General features: G+C 47.4%; 1 pseudogene; it reads left to right on the top strand.

Moving 5' to 3' along the window:
* The first annotated feature begins 6,614 nt into the window (after positions 1-6,614).
* LOC135051628 (5S ribosomal RNA) lies at positions 6,615-6,733 on the top strand (annotated as a pseudogene).
* Positions 6,734-12,366: the final 5,633 nt, after the last annotated feature.

Here is a 12,366-nt window from a genome sequence, read left to right as displayed (position 1 = left end):
GAAACACCCCCTAGGGTAGATAAGGCGCTCACACGCTTATCAAAACAAGTGGCGTTACCGTCTCCAGAAACGGCCGCCCTCAAGGACCCAGCTGATAGGAGGCTGGAGAATACACTAAAAAGTATATACACACACATACTGGTGTTATACTGCGACCAGCAATCGCCTCAGCCTGGATGTGCAGTGCTGGGGTGGCTTGGTCGGAATCACTGACTGAAAATATTGATACCCTGGATAGGGACAATATTTTATTGACTATAGAGCATTTAAAGGATGCATTTCTTTATATGCGTGATGCACAGAGGGATATTTGCACTCTGGCATCAAGAGTAAGTGCGATGTCCATATCTGCCAGAAGAAGTTTATGGACGCGACAGTGGTCAGGTGATGCGGATTCCAAACGGCATATGGAAGTATTGCCGTATAAAGGGGAGGAATTATTTGGGGTCGGTTTATCGGATTTGGTGGCCACGGCAACAGCCGGGAAATCCACCTTTTTACCTCAGGTCACCTCCCAGCAGAAAAAGACGCAGTCTTTTCAGCCGCAGTCCTTTCGTTCCTATAAGAACAAGCGGGCAAAAGGACATTCATATCTGCCCCGAGGCAAAGGAAAGGGTAAGAGACTGCAGCAAGCAGCTCCCTCCCAGGAGCAGAAGCCCTCCCCGGCTTCTCCAAAGGCCTCAGCATGACGCTGGGACCTTACAAGCGGACTCAGGGGCGGTGGGGGGTCGCCTCAAGAATTTCAGCGCACAGTGGGCTCACTCGCAGGTGGACCCCTGGATCCTGCAGGTAGTATCTCAGGGTTACAGGTTGGAATTCGAGACGTCTCCCCCTCGCCGGTTCCTAAAGTCTGCTTTGCCAACGTCTCCCTCCGACAGGGCGACGGTATTGGAAGCCATTCACAAGCTGTATTCTCAGCAGGTGATAGTCAAGGTACCCCTTTTACAACAGGGAAAGGGGTATTACTCCACGCTATTTGTGGTACCGAAGCCGGACGGCTCGGTAAGACCTATTCTAAATCTGAAATCTCTGATTCTGTACATACAAAAATTCAAGTTCAAGATGGAGTCACTCAGAGCAGTGATAGCGAATGTGGAAGAAGGGGACTTTATGGTGTCCTTGGACATCAAGGATGCTTACCTCCATGTCCCAATTTGCCCTTCACACCAAGGGTACCTCAGGTTCGTGGTACAAAACTGTCATTATCAGTTTCAGACGCTGCCGTTTGGATTGTCCACGGCACCCCGGGTCTTTACCAAGGTAATGGCCGAAATGATGATCCTTCTTCGAAGAAAAGGCGTATTAATTATCCCTTACTTGGACGATCTCCTGATAAGGGCAAGGTCCAGAGAACAGCTGGAGGTCGGAGTAGCACTAACCCAAGTAGTGCTCCAACAGCACGGGTGGATTCTGAATTTTCCAAAATCCCAACTGATCCCGACGACACGTTTGCTGTTCCTAGGGATGATTCTGGACACTGTTCAGAAAAAGGTGTTTCTTCCGGAGGAGAAAGCCAGGGAGTTATCCGAACTCGTCAGGAACCTCCTAAAACCAGGAAAAGTGTCTGTGCATCAATGCACAAGAGTCCTGGGAAAAATGGTGGCTTCTTACGAAGCGATTCCATTCGGCAGATTCCATGCACAAATTTTTCAGTGGGATCTGCTGGACAAGTGGTCCGGATCGCATCTGCAGATGCATCAGCGGATAAACCTGTCGCCAAGGACAAGGGTGTCTCTGCTATGGTGTTTGCAGAGTGCTCATCTGTTAGAGGGCCGCAGATTCGGCATACAGAACTGGGTCCTAGTGACCACGGATGCCAGCCTGAGAGGCTGGGGAGCGGTCACACAGGGAAGAAACTTCCAGGGCGTGTGGTCAAGCCTGGAGACGTCTCTTCACATAAATATACTGGAACTAAGAGCAATCTACAATGCTCTAAGCCTGGCAAAACCTCTGCTTCAGGGTCAGCCGGTGTTGATCCAGTCGGACAACATCACGGCAGTCGCCCACGTAAACAGACAGGGCGGCACAAGAAGCAGGAGGGCAATGGCAGAAGCTGCAAGGATTCTTCGCTGGGCGGAAAATCATGTGATAGCACTGTCAGCAGTGTTCATCCCGGGAGTGGACAACTGGGAAGCAGATTTCCTCAGCAGACACGATCTTCACCCGGGAGAGTGGGGACTTCATCCAGAAGTCTAACGCATGATTGTGGTCCGTTGGGAAAGACCAATGGTGGACATGATGGCGTCCCGCCTCAACAAAAAACTGGACAGGTATTGCGCCAGGTCAAGAGACCCTCAGGCAATAGCTGTGGACGCTCTGGTAACACCATGGGTGTACCAGTCAGTGTATGTGTTCCCTCCTCTGCCTCTCATACCCAAGGTACTGAGAATTATACGGCAAAGGGGAGTAAGAACGATACTCGTGGCTCCGGATTGGCCAAGAAGGACTTGGTACCCGGAACTTCAGGAGATGCTCACGGAAGATCCGTGGCCTCTACCTCTAAGAAGGGACCTGCTTCAGCAGGGACCTTGTCTATTCCAAGACTTACCGCGGCTGCGTTTGACGGCATGGCGGTTGAACGCCAGATTCTAAAGGAAAAAGGCATTCCAGAGGAAGTCATCCCTACCCTGATTAAAGCCAGGAAGGAAGTGACCGCACAACATTATCACCGCATTTGGAGAAAATATGTTGCGTGGTGTGAGGCCAGGAAGGCCCCCACGGAGGAATTTCAACTGGGTCGATTCCTACATTTCCTGCAAACAGGATTGTCTATGGGCCTCAAATTGGGGTCCATTAAGGTTCAAATTTCGGCCCTGTCGATTTTCTTCCAGAAAGAATTGGCTTCAGTTCCTGAAGTCCAAACTTTTGTCAAAGGAGTACTACATATACAGCCCCCGGTTGTGCCTCCAGTGGCACCGTGGGATCTCAATGTAGTTTTGGATTTTCTCAAATCCCATTGGTTTGAGCCACTCAAATCGGTGGATTTGAAATATCTTACATGGAAAGTAACCATGCTACTGGCCCTGGCTTCGGCCAGGAGAGTGTCAGAATTGGCGGCTTTATCGTACAAAAGCCCATATCTGATTTTCCATTCGGACAGGGCAGAACTGCGGACGCGTCCTCAGTTTCTCCCTAAGGTGGTGTCAGCGTTTCACCTGAACCAGCCTATTGTGGTGCCTGCGGCTACTAGCGATTTGGAGGACTCCAAGTTGCTGGACGTTGTCAGAGCATTAAAAATATATATTTCAAGGACGGCTGGAGTCAGGAAGTCTGACTCGCTGTTTATACTGTATGCACCCAACAAGCTGGGTGCTCCTGCGTCTAAGCAGACGATTGCTCGTTGGATTTGTAGCACAATTCAACTTGCGCATTCTGTGGCAGGCCTGCCACAGCCTAAATCTGTCAATGCCCACTCTACAAGGAAGGTGGGCTCCTCTTGGGCGGCTGCCCGAGGGGTCTCGGCATTACAACTCTGCCGAGCAGCTACGTGGTCAGGGGAGAACACGTTTGTAAAATTCTACAAATTTGATACCCTGGCTAAGGAGGACCTGGAGTTCTCTCATTCGGTGCTGCAGAGTCATCCGCACTCTCCCGCCCGTTTGGGAGCTTTGGTATAATCCCCATGGTCCTGACGGAGTCCCCAGCATCCACTTAGGACGTCAGAGAAAATAAGAATTTACTCACCGGTAATTCTATTTCTCGTAGTCCGTAGTGGATGCTGGGCGCCCATCCCAAGTGCGGATTGTCTGCAATAATTGTACATAGTTATTGTTACAAAAATCGGGTTATTATTGTTGGGAGCCATCGTTTCAGAGGCTCTTTTCGGTTATCATACTGTTAACTGGGTTCAGATCACAAGTTGTACAGTGTGATTGGTGTGGCTGGTATGAGTCTTACCTGGGATTCAAAATCCTTCCTTATTGTGTACGCTCGTCCGGGCACAGTATCCTAACTGAGGCTTGGAGGAGGGTCATAGGGGGAGGAGCCAGTACACACCACCTAGTGGTCAAACTTTTAATTTTGTGCCCTGTCTCCTGCGGAGCCGCTATTCCCCATGGTCCTGACGGAGTCCCCAGCATCCACTACGGACTACGAGAAATAGAATTACCGGTGAGTAAATTCTTATTTTCCTTGGCTGTTATGTTAAACCCACTTGTTTTTTCTGTTTGTCTCCTCCACTGATACTTTCCCTTCATGTCCCTGTAAACCCTTTCAACTCAATTTACCCCCTATACTCCCTCCTACACACCTCACATACCCTCTGCTTCTACCTTTCACCCATTGCCTCTCCCTGTCATCCTCTCCCCATCACCAACTGCCTCTCCATGACTCTCTGTCTCTCCCAGTCACTTTCTTCCCATCACCTGTTATCCACACTCAGTCTCTTACTCCAACCCTTTCCCCATCACCCACTGCCTCTCCCCATCAGCCTCTGTCTCTCGATATAACCCTCTACCCATCACCCACTCTCCGTCACCCTATGCCTCTCCCTGTTTCCCTCTGGAAAAGGTGTATTACATTTACAACTATTGTAAAATATCTCATAAAAGCTTGGTACTAATATTATTCAAGAAAACCTCAAGTAAATTCAATAACCCTAACATACTAAACTGCAAAAAAAAACTATTAAAACAATATAGAAATAATTATGCATCATATTTCAATATACATCCTATATAGCAAAAGGCTAACACTGCTCCTCTCCTCTCTGGGAGTAATTATTATTATTATTTATTTATATGGTGCCACAAAGGTTCCCCAGTGCCTAACAAAATACATAAACAAATGGGCAAGACAAGAAGACACCCTTCCTGAGCGATGTTGCTCATTTTCTTGGCTAAATATATATATACAGGTTGAGTATCCCTTATCCAAAATTTTTGGGTCCTCTACTGAGATAATGACATATGTATTATATATATTATCTTTAAATATGTATATTTATAAATAATATATATAATATATATAAAATTTATGTCACTATCTCAGTAGGGGACCCAAAAATGTGGGATTTCGAATTTTGGATAAGGGATACTCAACCTGTATATATATATATATATATATATATACATATATATATATATATATATATATATATACACACATACACACACACACACACACACACACACACACACACACACCAATACCAATGCAATACCCAGCCCAGCTGCCTTTCTCTCTCACCAAGGTGGTCCTGGGAGACATGTCCGGGAAAGTGTAGGCGCCTGTGATTGTGCCGCTGCTACTGGCTGGGAGGACGGAGGAGGAAGGAGATGGAAGAGCGTTGGCCTCCGCATGTACTACAGCTCTGGGCTTCCCACCGCTGCCGGGGCCACCACTGCTGTAGACAGGACAGCTCCAACATCAGTAACCCCCCGGTCCTGCTGCTGCTTCTGCCCGCCACATATACAGCACTGGATCCACTGTCCAATCACATCTGCCTTGCTGACAGGGGCGTGATGTCCCTGTAAATGAGCCACTTGTATAAGTGCCGCTTTCACCGCTTTTTTTAATGGGTTTTTACAGCCCAAGTGCTTGGCCCCGCCCCTCACTTTATCCCGTTCCCATGGTCAACGGGAGGCACTACTATCGATGTCTCCCAAACTAATTTAAAGTATTAAAATGTTTAGCATAATATAAAGAAGATACTTATGACACAGAATATGCGTGTGTTAGGCCGCGTCCGGAGCGGAGAGCGCTGAGGCGCTCGTCGCCCGCTCCCTAGCTGCAGCCCTCACCGCACCCCGCCGAGCCGTCACTGTAGAGGGAACCTGGCACTCGCACTCCTGACCCGGCTCCCGTCATGCAGCCGCGAGCGGCCCACCGAAGGGGAGCCGCCTCAGCCAGGCGGCGGGGTTCGGGGGGGGGGGGGGGGGTCAGGAGGAGCGTTTAGGCCTGGGCATGGTGGCGGAGAGATCAGCGGAAGAAAACGAACAGTGTCGGGGACTCGGGAGGGGGTACAAGATGTGCAGCAAAAGGAGAGAGGAAAAGTAATAGAGAGCAATAAGAAACAGTATGAAAATAGAGGAGAGAGCAGTGAGGAGTATAGGATAGAAAATCTCAGTAAAGGAAAACAGCAAGGGCACAGTATACAGTGCCACAGGTGACACAATGGTACTCAGCCTACCACCTTCCAAACTGACAAGAGGATTATTCTCACACGAGACACTCCCTATAAAGGCTGCCAAAGCCCTCCCATCATCACCAAACTGATAGGCCAAGCCTAACCAATAAACAACCAGGCTTATGCCCTTGATCTGCCTAGCAACATAGCCTAAACAAACCAATCACAAAAATCAAAGACCCTTATATACCTTTGTGTCTATTCAGCTCTCTCTCTCCTTTTAATATCCCTTTTTTTTCTCATTATTATTGTCATTTATTTCTTATCTACACTTAAGTGGACTCTCATCTGCGGATTCAAGGTAACATTGCAACATCAGCGGACATGGGTCATTTGTCCCCTTGTCTAACAGACAGCAGATCCACTATCTTTATTTACCTATTCAGTTTCCTCTACAACTCATTTTTTAGCTTAATCTCACCTTTTCCATACAATAACGACTTCATTTAGGTGCACTCTCATTAGTGTCTCAGAGATATTGTTCATTTCCTATTACCATACCTTGCCGCACATGCCCGATCTCATCCGATCTTGGAAGCTAAATGGCATTGGGCTGGGTTAGTACCTGGAAGGAACACCCCCAGGGAAAACCAAGTGTTGTAGATTTATATGAACTCTGATATAGCACTAATAGCAGGATCACCATTTTTCTTCCTTCCCACTACCTCAGCAAGCAATCTCAGCCTCTTTCATCCTACCAATGGCATGCTATGAACAAATGTGAATATTCAGGTATTATGCTTATCTGCATACTGATTTATTGAGCCTAAAATTTATGGTATTTTGGATAGGTTCACCCAAAGGCTAATTGACCCACATTGGTCTCATCAACACAGATCTTCTGTACTAGTCCAAGTGAAACAGATGAAGTACTGATTGTGTTAACATCTGTTCAAACTATTTTTACATAGATGGTCCAGAACATATATTGTTTTTAATATGTTTTCTCCAATTATGATTGTTGAGTATGTCCTGTGTCTGGTGGATACAAGCTTATCTTAAATGTTATCATAATCAAAGCTATATATATATATATATATATATATATATATCTATCTATCTTTCATATTTAACCTTTTCATATCAATTGTACAAGAGTGTGCCCACACAAGAGTCTTCTTTCTCTCTGACTTTTTGACACAGAATATGAGTCATAAGTATCTTCTTTGTATTATTTTAATCATTAATGACAGGGGAGGCACTGCCTCCGATGCCTCCCCTGATTGCACAGCCCTGGTAACTAATGTAAAATAATGCACTAATAGCACTGAGTGGCTGATGGCAAGGCAAGTAAACTAATGACCATTCAATAACTATTTATAATCTCATTAATTAGACATTCACAAAGGTAGTTTCCAATATATATTTTTCCAAAATATTATTTCTGTATTAAACATACAGTATAAGTATCAGTATATATTATTTATACATGCCATAGAAAACATTCTTGATGCATAAAATGCCATAATATCTTTTAATCTGGGACAGCTGGGCATACACTATACAATTATCTGGCAGACCATCTATCCAATTTGGCTGGTTGAAATTAAAATCTAGTAATGCATGGGATCGAATGACAGCCATTTGCTCCTAAACACTGGTAAACTGTATTTTAGCCAAATTGGTTAAATCCATGATCTAATCATTGCCTGAACATCCATTTTTGTCTGTTTTCCAGTGTTTGGGAGCAAATAGTAATTTGTCATTTGCTCCCATGCATTACCAGATTTTCATTCCAACCACAAAGATTGGACAAATAATCTTACAGTGCGTATCCAGCTTAAACGTAAGATATTGTATCCAACTTGCGTCATCACAATAAAGTGAGAAGCCATGCCTTATGCTGTATCTTATGCTATATCCATTGTGCCAAATCTTATGCTATATCTTACCATGTGTATGCAGTGTTTCATATGTTCAGGAGCTCAGGAAATTTCAAAGGGAAATAGTGTAGGATGTCGTAACATAGCCAAAATCTTACTGTGCTTACCCAACTTAAGACAGAGGGGGTCATTCCGAGTTGATCGTAGCTGTGCTAAATTTAGCACAGCTACGATCAGGCACTCAGACATGCGAGGGGACGCCCAGCACAGGGCTAGTCCGCCCCGCATGTCAGTGCCCCCCCCCCCCCTTCCCTCCTGCAGAAATGCAAAAGCAGTGCACAGCGGCGATGCTTTTACATCTCAGGAGTTACTCCCGGCCAGCGCAGCTCCTGCGGCTGGCCGGGAGAACCTCTTTGCTGCCCTGGGTCGCAGCGGCTGCGTGTGACATCACGCAGCTGCGCCCTCCCCCCCCCCCCCCCCCAACGGTCTGAGCATCATTCAATGAAAGGACCTCCTCAGATGACTGAAGATACTGTATGAAAGACATGCAAGAACATTCACATATAAGTTGAGTATTATTTCTGATATTGCATATCATTCATGAATTGTGTACTGTTTTGTTAACATCATCTATATGCACCAATAAACTGTATGTCCATATTTAAACATAATACTGAGCTTCAGAGTATATTTAGTGTGTGTGTGTGTGCAGAGCCGGATTAAGGCTATGGGGGGCCCGGGGCACTTCAGACTGTGAGGCCCTTACTAAAGAGGAAGTAGATTATATATATATATATATATATATGACCCGGGAGGGCACTGGAACAAGTAAAAACATTTACCACTGGAGTGCCGGCATTTTTTCAATGAAGAAATAAATAAATAAATATGTAAAACAAACTTCTGTAAATGCGGCACTCTTCAGACTTAAGGGGGCATGGGTGGGCAGCGGCGTCACTAAAGGGGGCATGTGCGGCTGGCGCCGTCACTAAAGGGGGTGTGGGCGGCTGGCGGCGTCACTAAAGGGGGCGGGTACAGCAGGAAGCGGGCAGGCTGTTTAGCAGGGCGCCGCAGAAAGGGATGGGCGGGTTTTGCCTTAATAAAATCGGGCAGGGCACGGCGCCCTGCTAAAACAGCCTACAGTGAGCACACTATATATTATATACATATATATATATATATATATATATATATATATATATACACACATACACACACACACACACACACACACTATATATATATATACACATATATAACCCAGAGCCTAAATGTTTTTAATTTTTTGCAACAGGGAAAAAAACAATGAAAGACAGTCAGCCTTACTTGAACAGGCTGCTGTCAGTGTCTGCTGAGACAGAGGCGATCGAGAGCTCCATCCTCTCTGTCTCTAAGGGCACCAGGCTTCCTCTGCTGGGCTGGCTCCACATGCTTCGGTCTCTTCTTCCTTCCTCCCCTCTGCAGCCTGCGCGCCCAGCCAATGACTGAGCCGCAGGCTGCTGCTGCTTCAACCGCTATTGGACAGCTGAGCCGTCGCTCAGCTGTCCTTTACTCTCTGCTATGCAGCGCCGCAGCGGGGAGCCGGGAGCGCAGCATCACCACATAGCGGATCGGTAAAGCGATCCGTTCTGTGAAAGGGGGCCCATTTTAGAAAGGGGGGCCCGGGGTACGTATCCCCGGGACCCCCCCCTTAATCCGGCTCTGTGTGTGTGTGTGTGTGTGTGTGTGTGTGTGTGTGTGTGTGTGTGTGTGTGTGTGTGTCACGATCCGGGTATCTGGACGCCATTTCTTACCCATCAGATGCCTCCTAAGGCTGGCTCAGCGCTCCAGGACCGGATCCCATCTGTTATCCTGATGTGTACATTCCTGTATCCTCTCCTGTCACTCTGGGACGCTGTCACAGTAAACGCCATATTACACCTGGCATGGCGTCTCCCGCGGCCTCCGCCGCCGTCCCTGAACTTCTGCATGCAGAGTGTCTGAGTGGCGATTACGTCAGCCGCGGCCTCCGCTGTGTCCGCGTGGTTGGATGTGCATCTGTCAGCCTGGCGCCTCCTGTCTCCGGTGGCCGGCGCCGCCATTACTGTTTTCATTACCACATGGATTACAAACCAAACTTCCCTCCAAGTGTCTGCATGGGCGCAGCCATCTTGGATTCTGTCAGCTGATCATTTCCACCAATCTGTTCTCAGTATTGATAATCTGCATAATTGCCTAGCCAATCCCTTCCTTGCTGCAGGTATAAATACACTGTGCCTGAGCAAGGAAGGCGTCAGTGCTTTGGTTGTCAAACCTAGTTCCTGTTTGTCTCTCTCCTGTGATTGTCTTCCAGGTTCCAGCTCCTGTCTCAAGACTTCCACCATAGAGACCCGCACCAGCATTCCACCTGCGGTGTAGCCTGACTCTCCAATCCATTGTGGATTCATCTGTTTCCAGCTACAACATTACCTGCTTCCAGCTCAGCTTCCAGCAGAGTACAGCTTCCCTTAAAGGGCCGGTGTCCTTTCTACACTTTACCACTCTCCACCGGTATTATTATTTCTCCGCTCTCAAGTTCTACATTTCAGTTCATATTTCATCGCTCCCAAGTTCATTTATTATTTAACTGGTTCCAGCCAGTATCCACTCCGTGCTAACAACAGTCTGGTTCCAGCCAGTATCCACAGCAGCTGTTTTATCTTCAGCAACCCAGCTTTTCCTGGAACACCAGCTGGCACAATCCTGGGTTATCTCCATTGCTACAGTCGGGCCTGGTAAGGACTTTCCATCTAGAAGATCATAAGAACTATCTCACACTACCAGTGCCCTGTGGCTCCTGCCATCCTGTAGTACCCAGGAACTGTATTTATTCTTTGCTGACTTTTACGTTTTCTTTTACTGCTGCTGTGTTGCGGAGTTGTCATAATAAACATCATTGACTTTTATCCAAGTTGTCGTGGTCACGCCTTCGGGCAGTTATTATTCATGTTACTTACATGTCCAGGGGTCTGATACAACCTCCCAGGTTCCGGTACATCTCAGCCCCTACAACTGAGGCTGCCTCCCGTCAGCTCAGGCCCTCAGTTGTGACAGTAAGCACTGACCTAATGAATCCAGCCGGAGACCAGGATCAAGCGGCCAGGCCGATGCAAGAACTGGCAGCCCGACTAGAACATCAGGAGGCTGCACAGGGCCACATCATCCGCTGTCTCCAGGATCTCTCTACTCGGCTGGATGGGATTCAGACAACTCTCCGTGGATCAGGCGCGTCTGGTGCGTCAACCACAGTGACTCCAGCTATAACCCCACCCACCTTACCCATTTCTGCTCCACGTCTTCATCTTCCAACGCCAGCAAAATTTGACGGATCTCCAAGATTCTGCAGGGGATTTCTCAACCAGTGTGAGATTCAGTTTGAGCTACAACCTGGCAATTTTCCCAGTGACCGTACAAAAATTGCCTACATTATTTCTCTTCTCAGTGGCTCAGCCCTTGATTGGGCATCACCGTTATGGGAGAGGTCCGACACCCTGCTATCTTCCTACACTGCCTTCGTGTCAACATTCAGGCGCATCTTCGACGAGCCAGGCCGGGTAACCTCAGCTTCATCTGAGATTCTCCGTTTACGCCAGGGGTCACGTACTGTAGGACAATATCTGATACAGTTCCAGATCCTGGCATCCGAACTGGCATGGAACGACGAGGCCCTGTATGCTGCATTCTGGCATGGCTTATCTGAGCGTATTAAAGATGAGTTAGCTACCAGAGACTTACCTTCTAAGTTAGATGAGCTAATCTCACTCTGCACGAAAGTTGATTTACGTTTCAGAGAGAGAGCAACTGAGCGTGGAAGATCATCTGCTCCAAAATGTTCTGCTCCTCCTCCTCGTCAACTGTCACCATCTAAAGATGAGCCCATGCAACTTGGCCGTTCCCGTTTAACTCCTGCTGAGCGCCGAAGACGTCTCTCCGAGTTTCTCTGTCTCTATTGTGCAGCTCCGTCTCACACCATCAATGCCTGTCCCGAATGTCCGGGAAAACTCCAAACCCTAGCTCGCCCAGGAGAGGGCCCGCTAGGAGTAATGATCTCCTCTCCATCTCCTCATGATTGTAATCTCCCAGTGTCGCTCCAAATTGCTCAACGTTATCGGAACGTCATTGCCCTCCTTGATTCCGGAGCAGCTGGGAACTTTATTACCGAAGCCTATGTTAAACGGTGGTCCCTACCCACCGAGAGACTTCCTTCGTCCATCTCCTTGACTGCCGTGGATGGCAGCAAGATTTTTGATGCAGTTATTTCCCTAAGGACTCTACCAGTTCGTCTGAGAGTGGGAGTTCTTCATTCTGAATTTATTTCTTTTTTAGTGATTCCAAGAGCCACACATCCTGTGGTCCTGGCCCTTCCATGGCTCCGTCTTCACAATCCTACAATTGATT

This window comes from Pseudophryne corroboree, chromosome 2 (genome assembly GCF_028390025.1).
Source record: "Pseudophryne corroboree isolate aPseCor3 chromosome 2, aPseCor3.hap2, whole genome shotgun sequence".
In the NCBI taxonomy this organism is placed as follows: domain Eukaryota; kingdom Metazoa; phylum Chordata; class Amphibia; order Anura; family Myobatrachidae; genus Pseudophryne; species Pseudophryne corroboree.
This window is presented reverse-complemented; position numbering and strand designations above follow the sequence as displayed.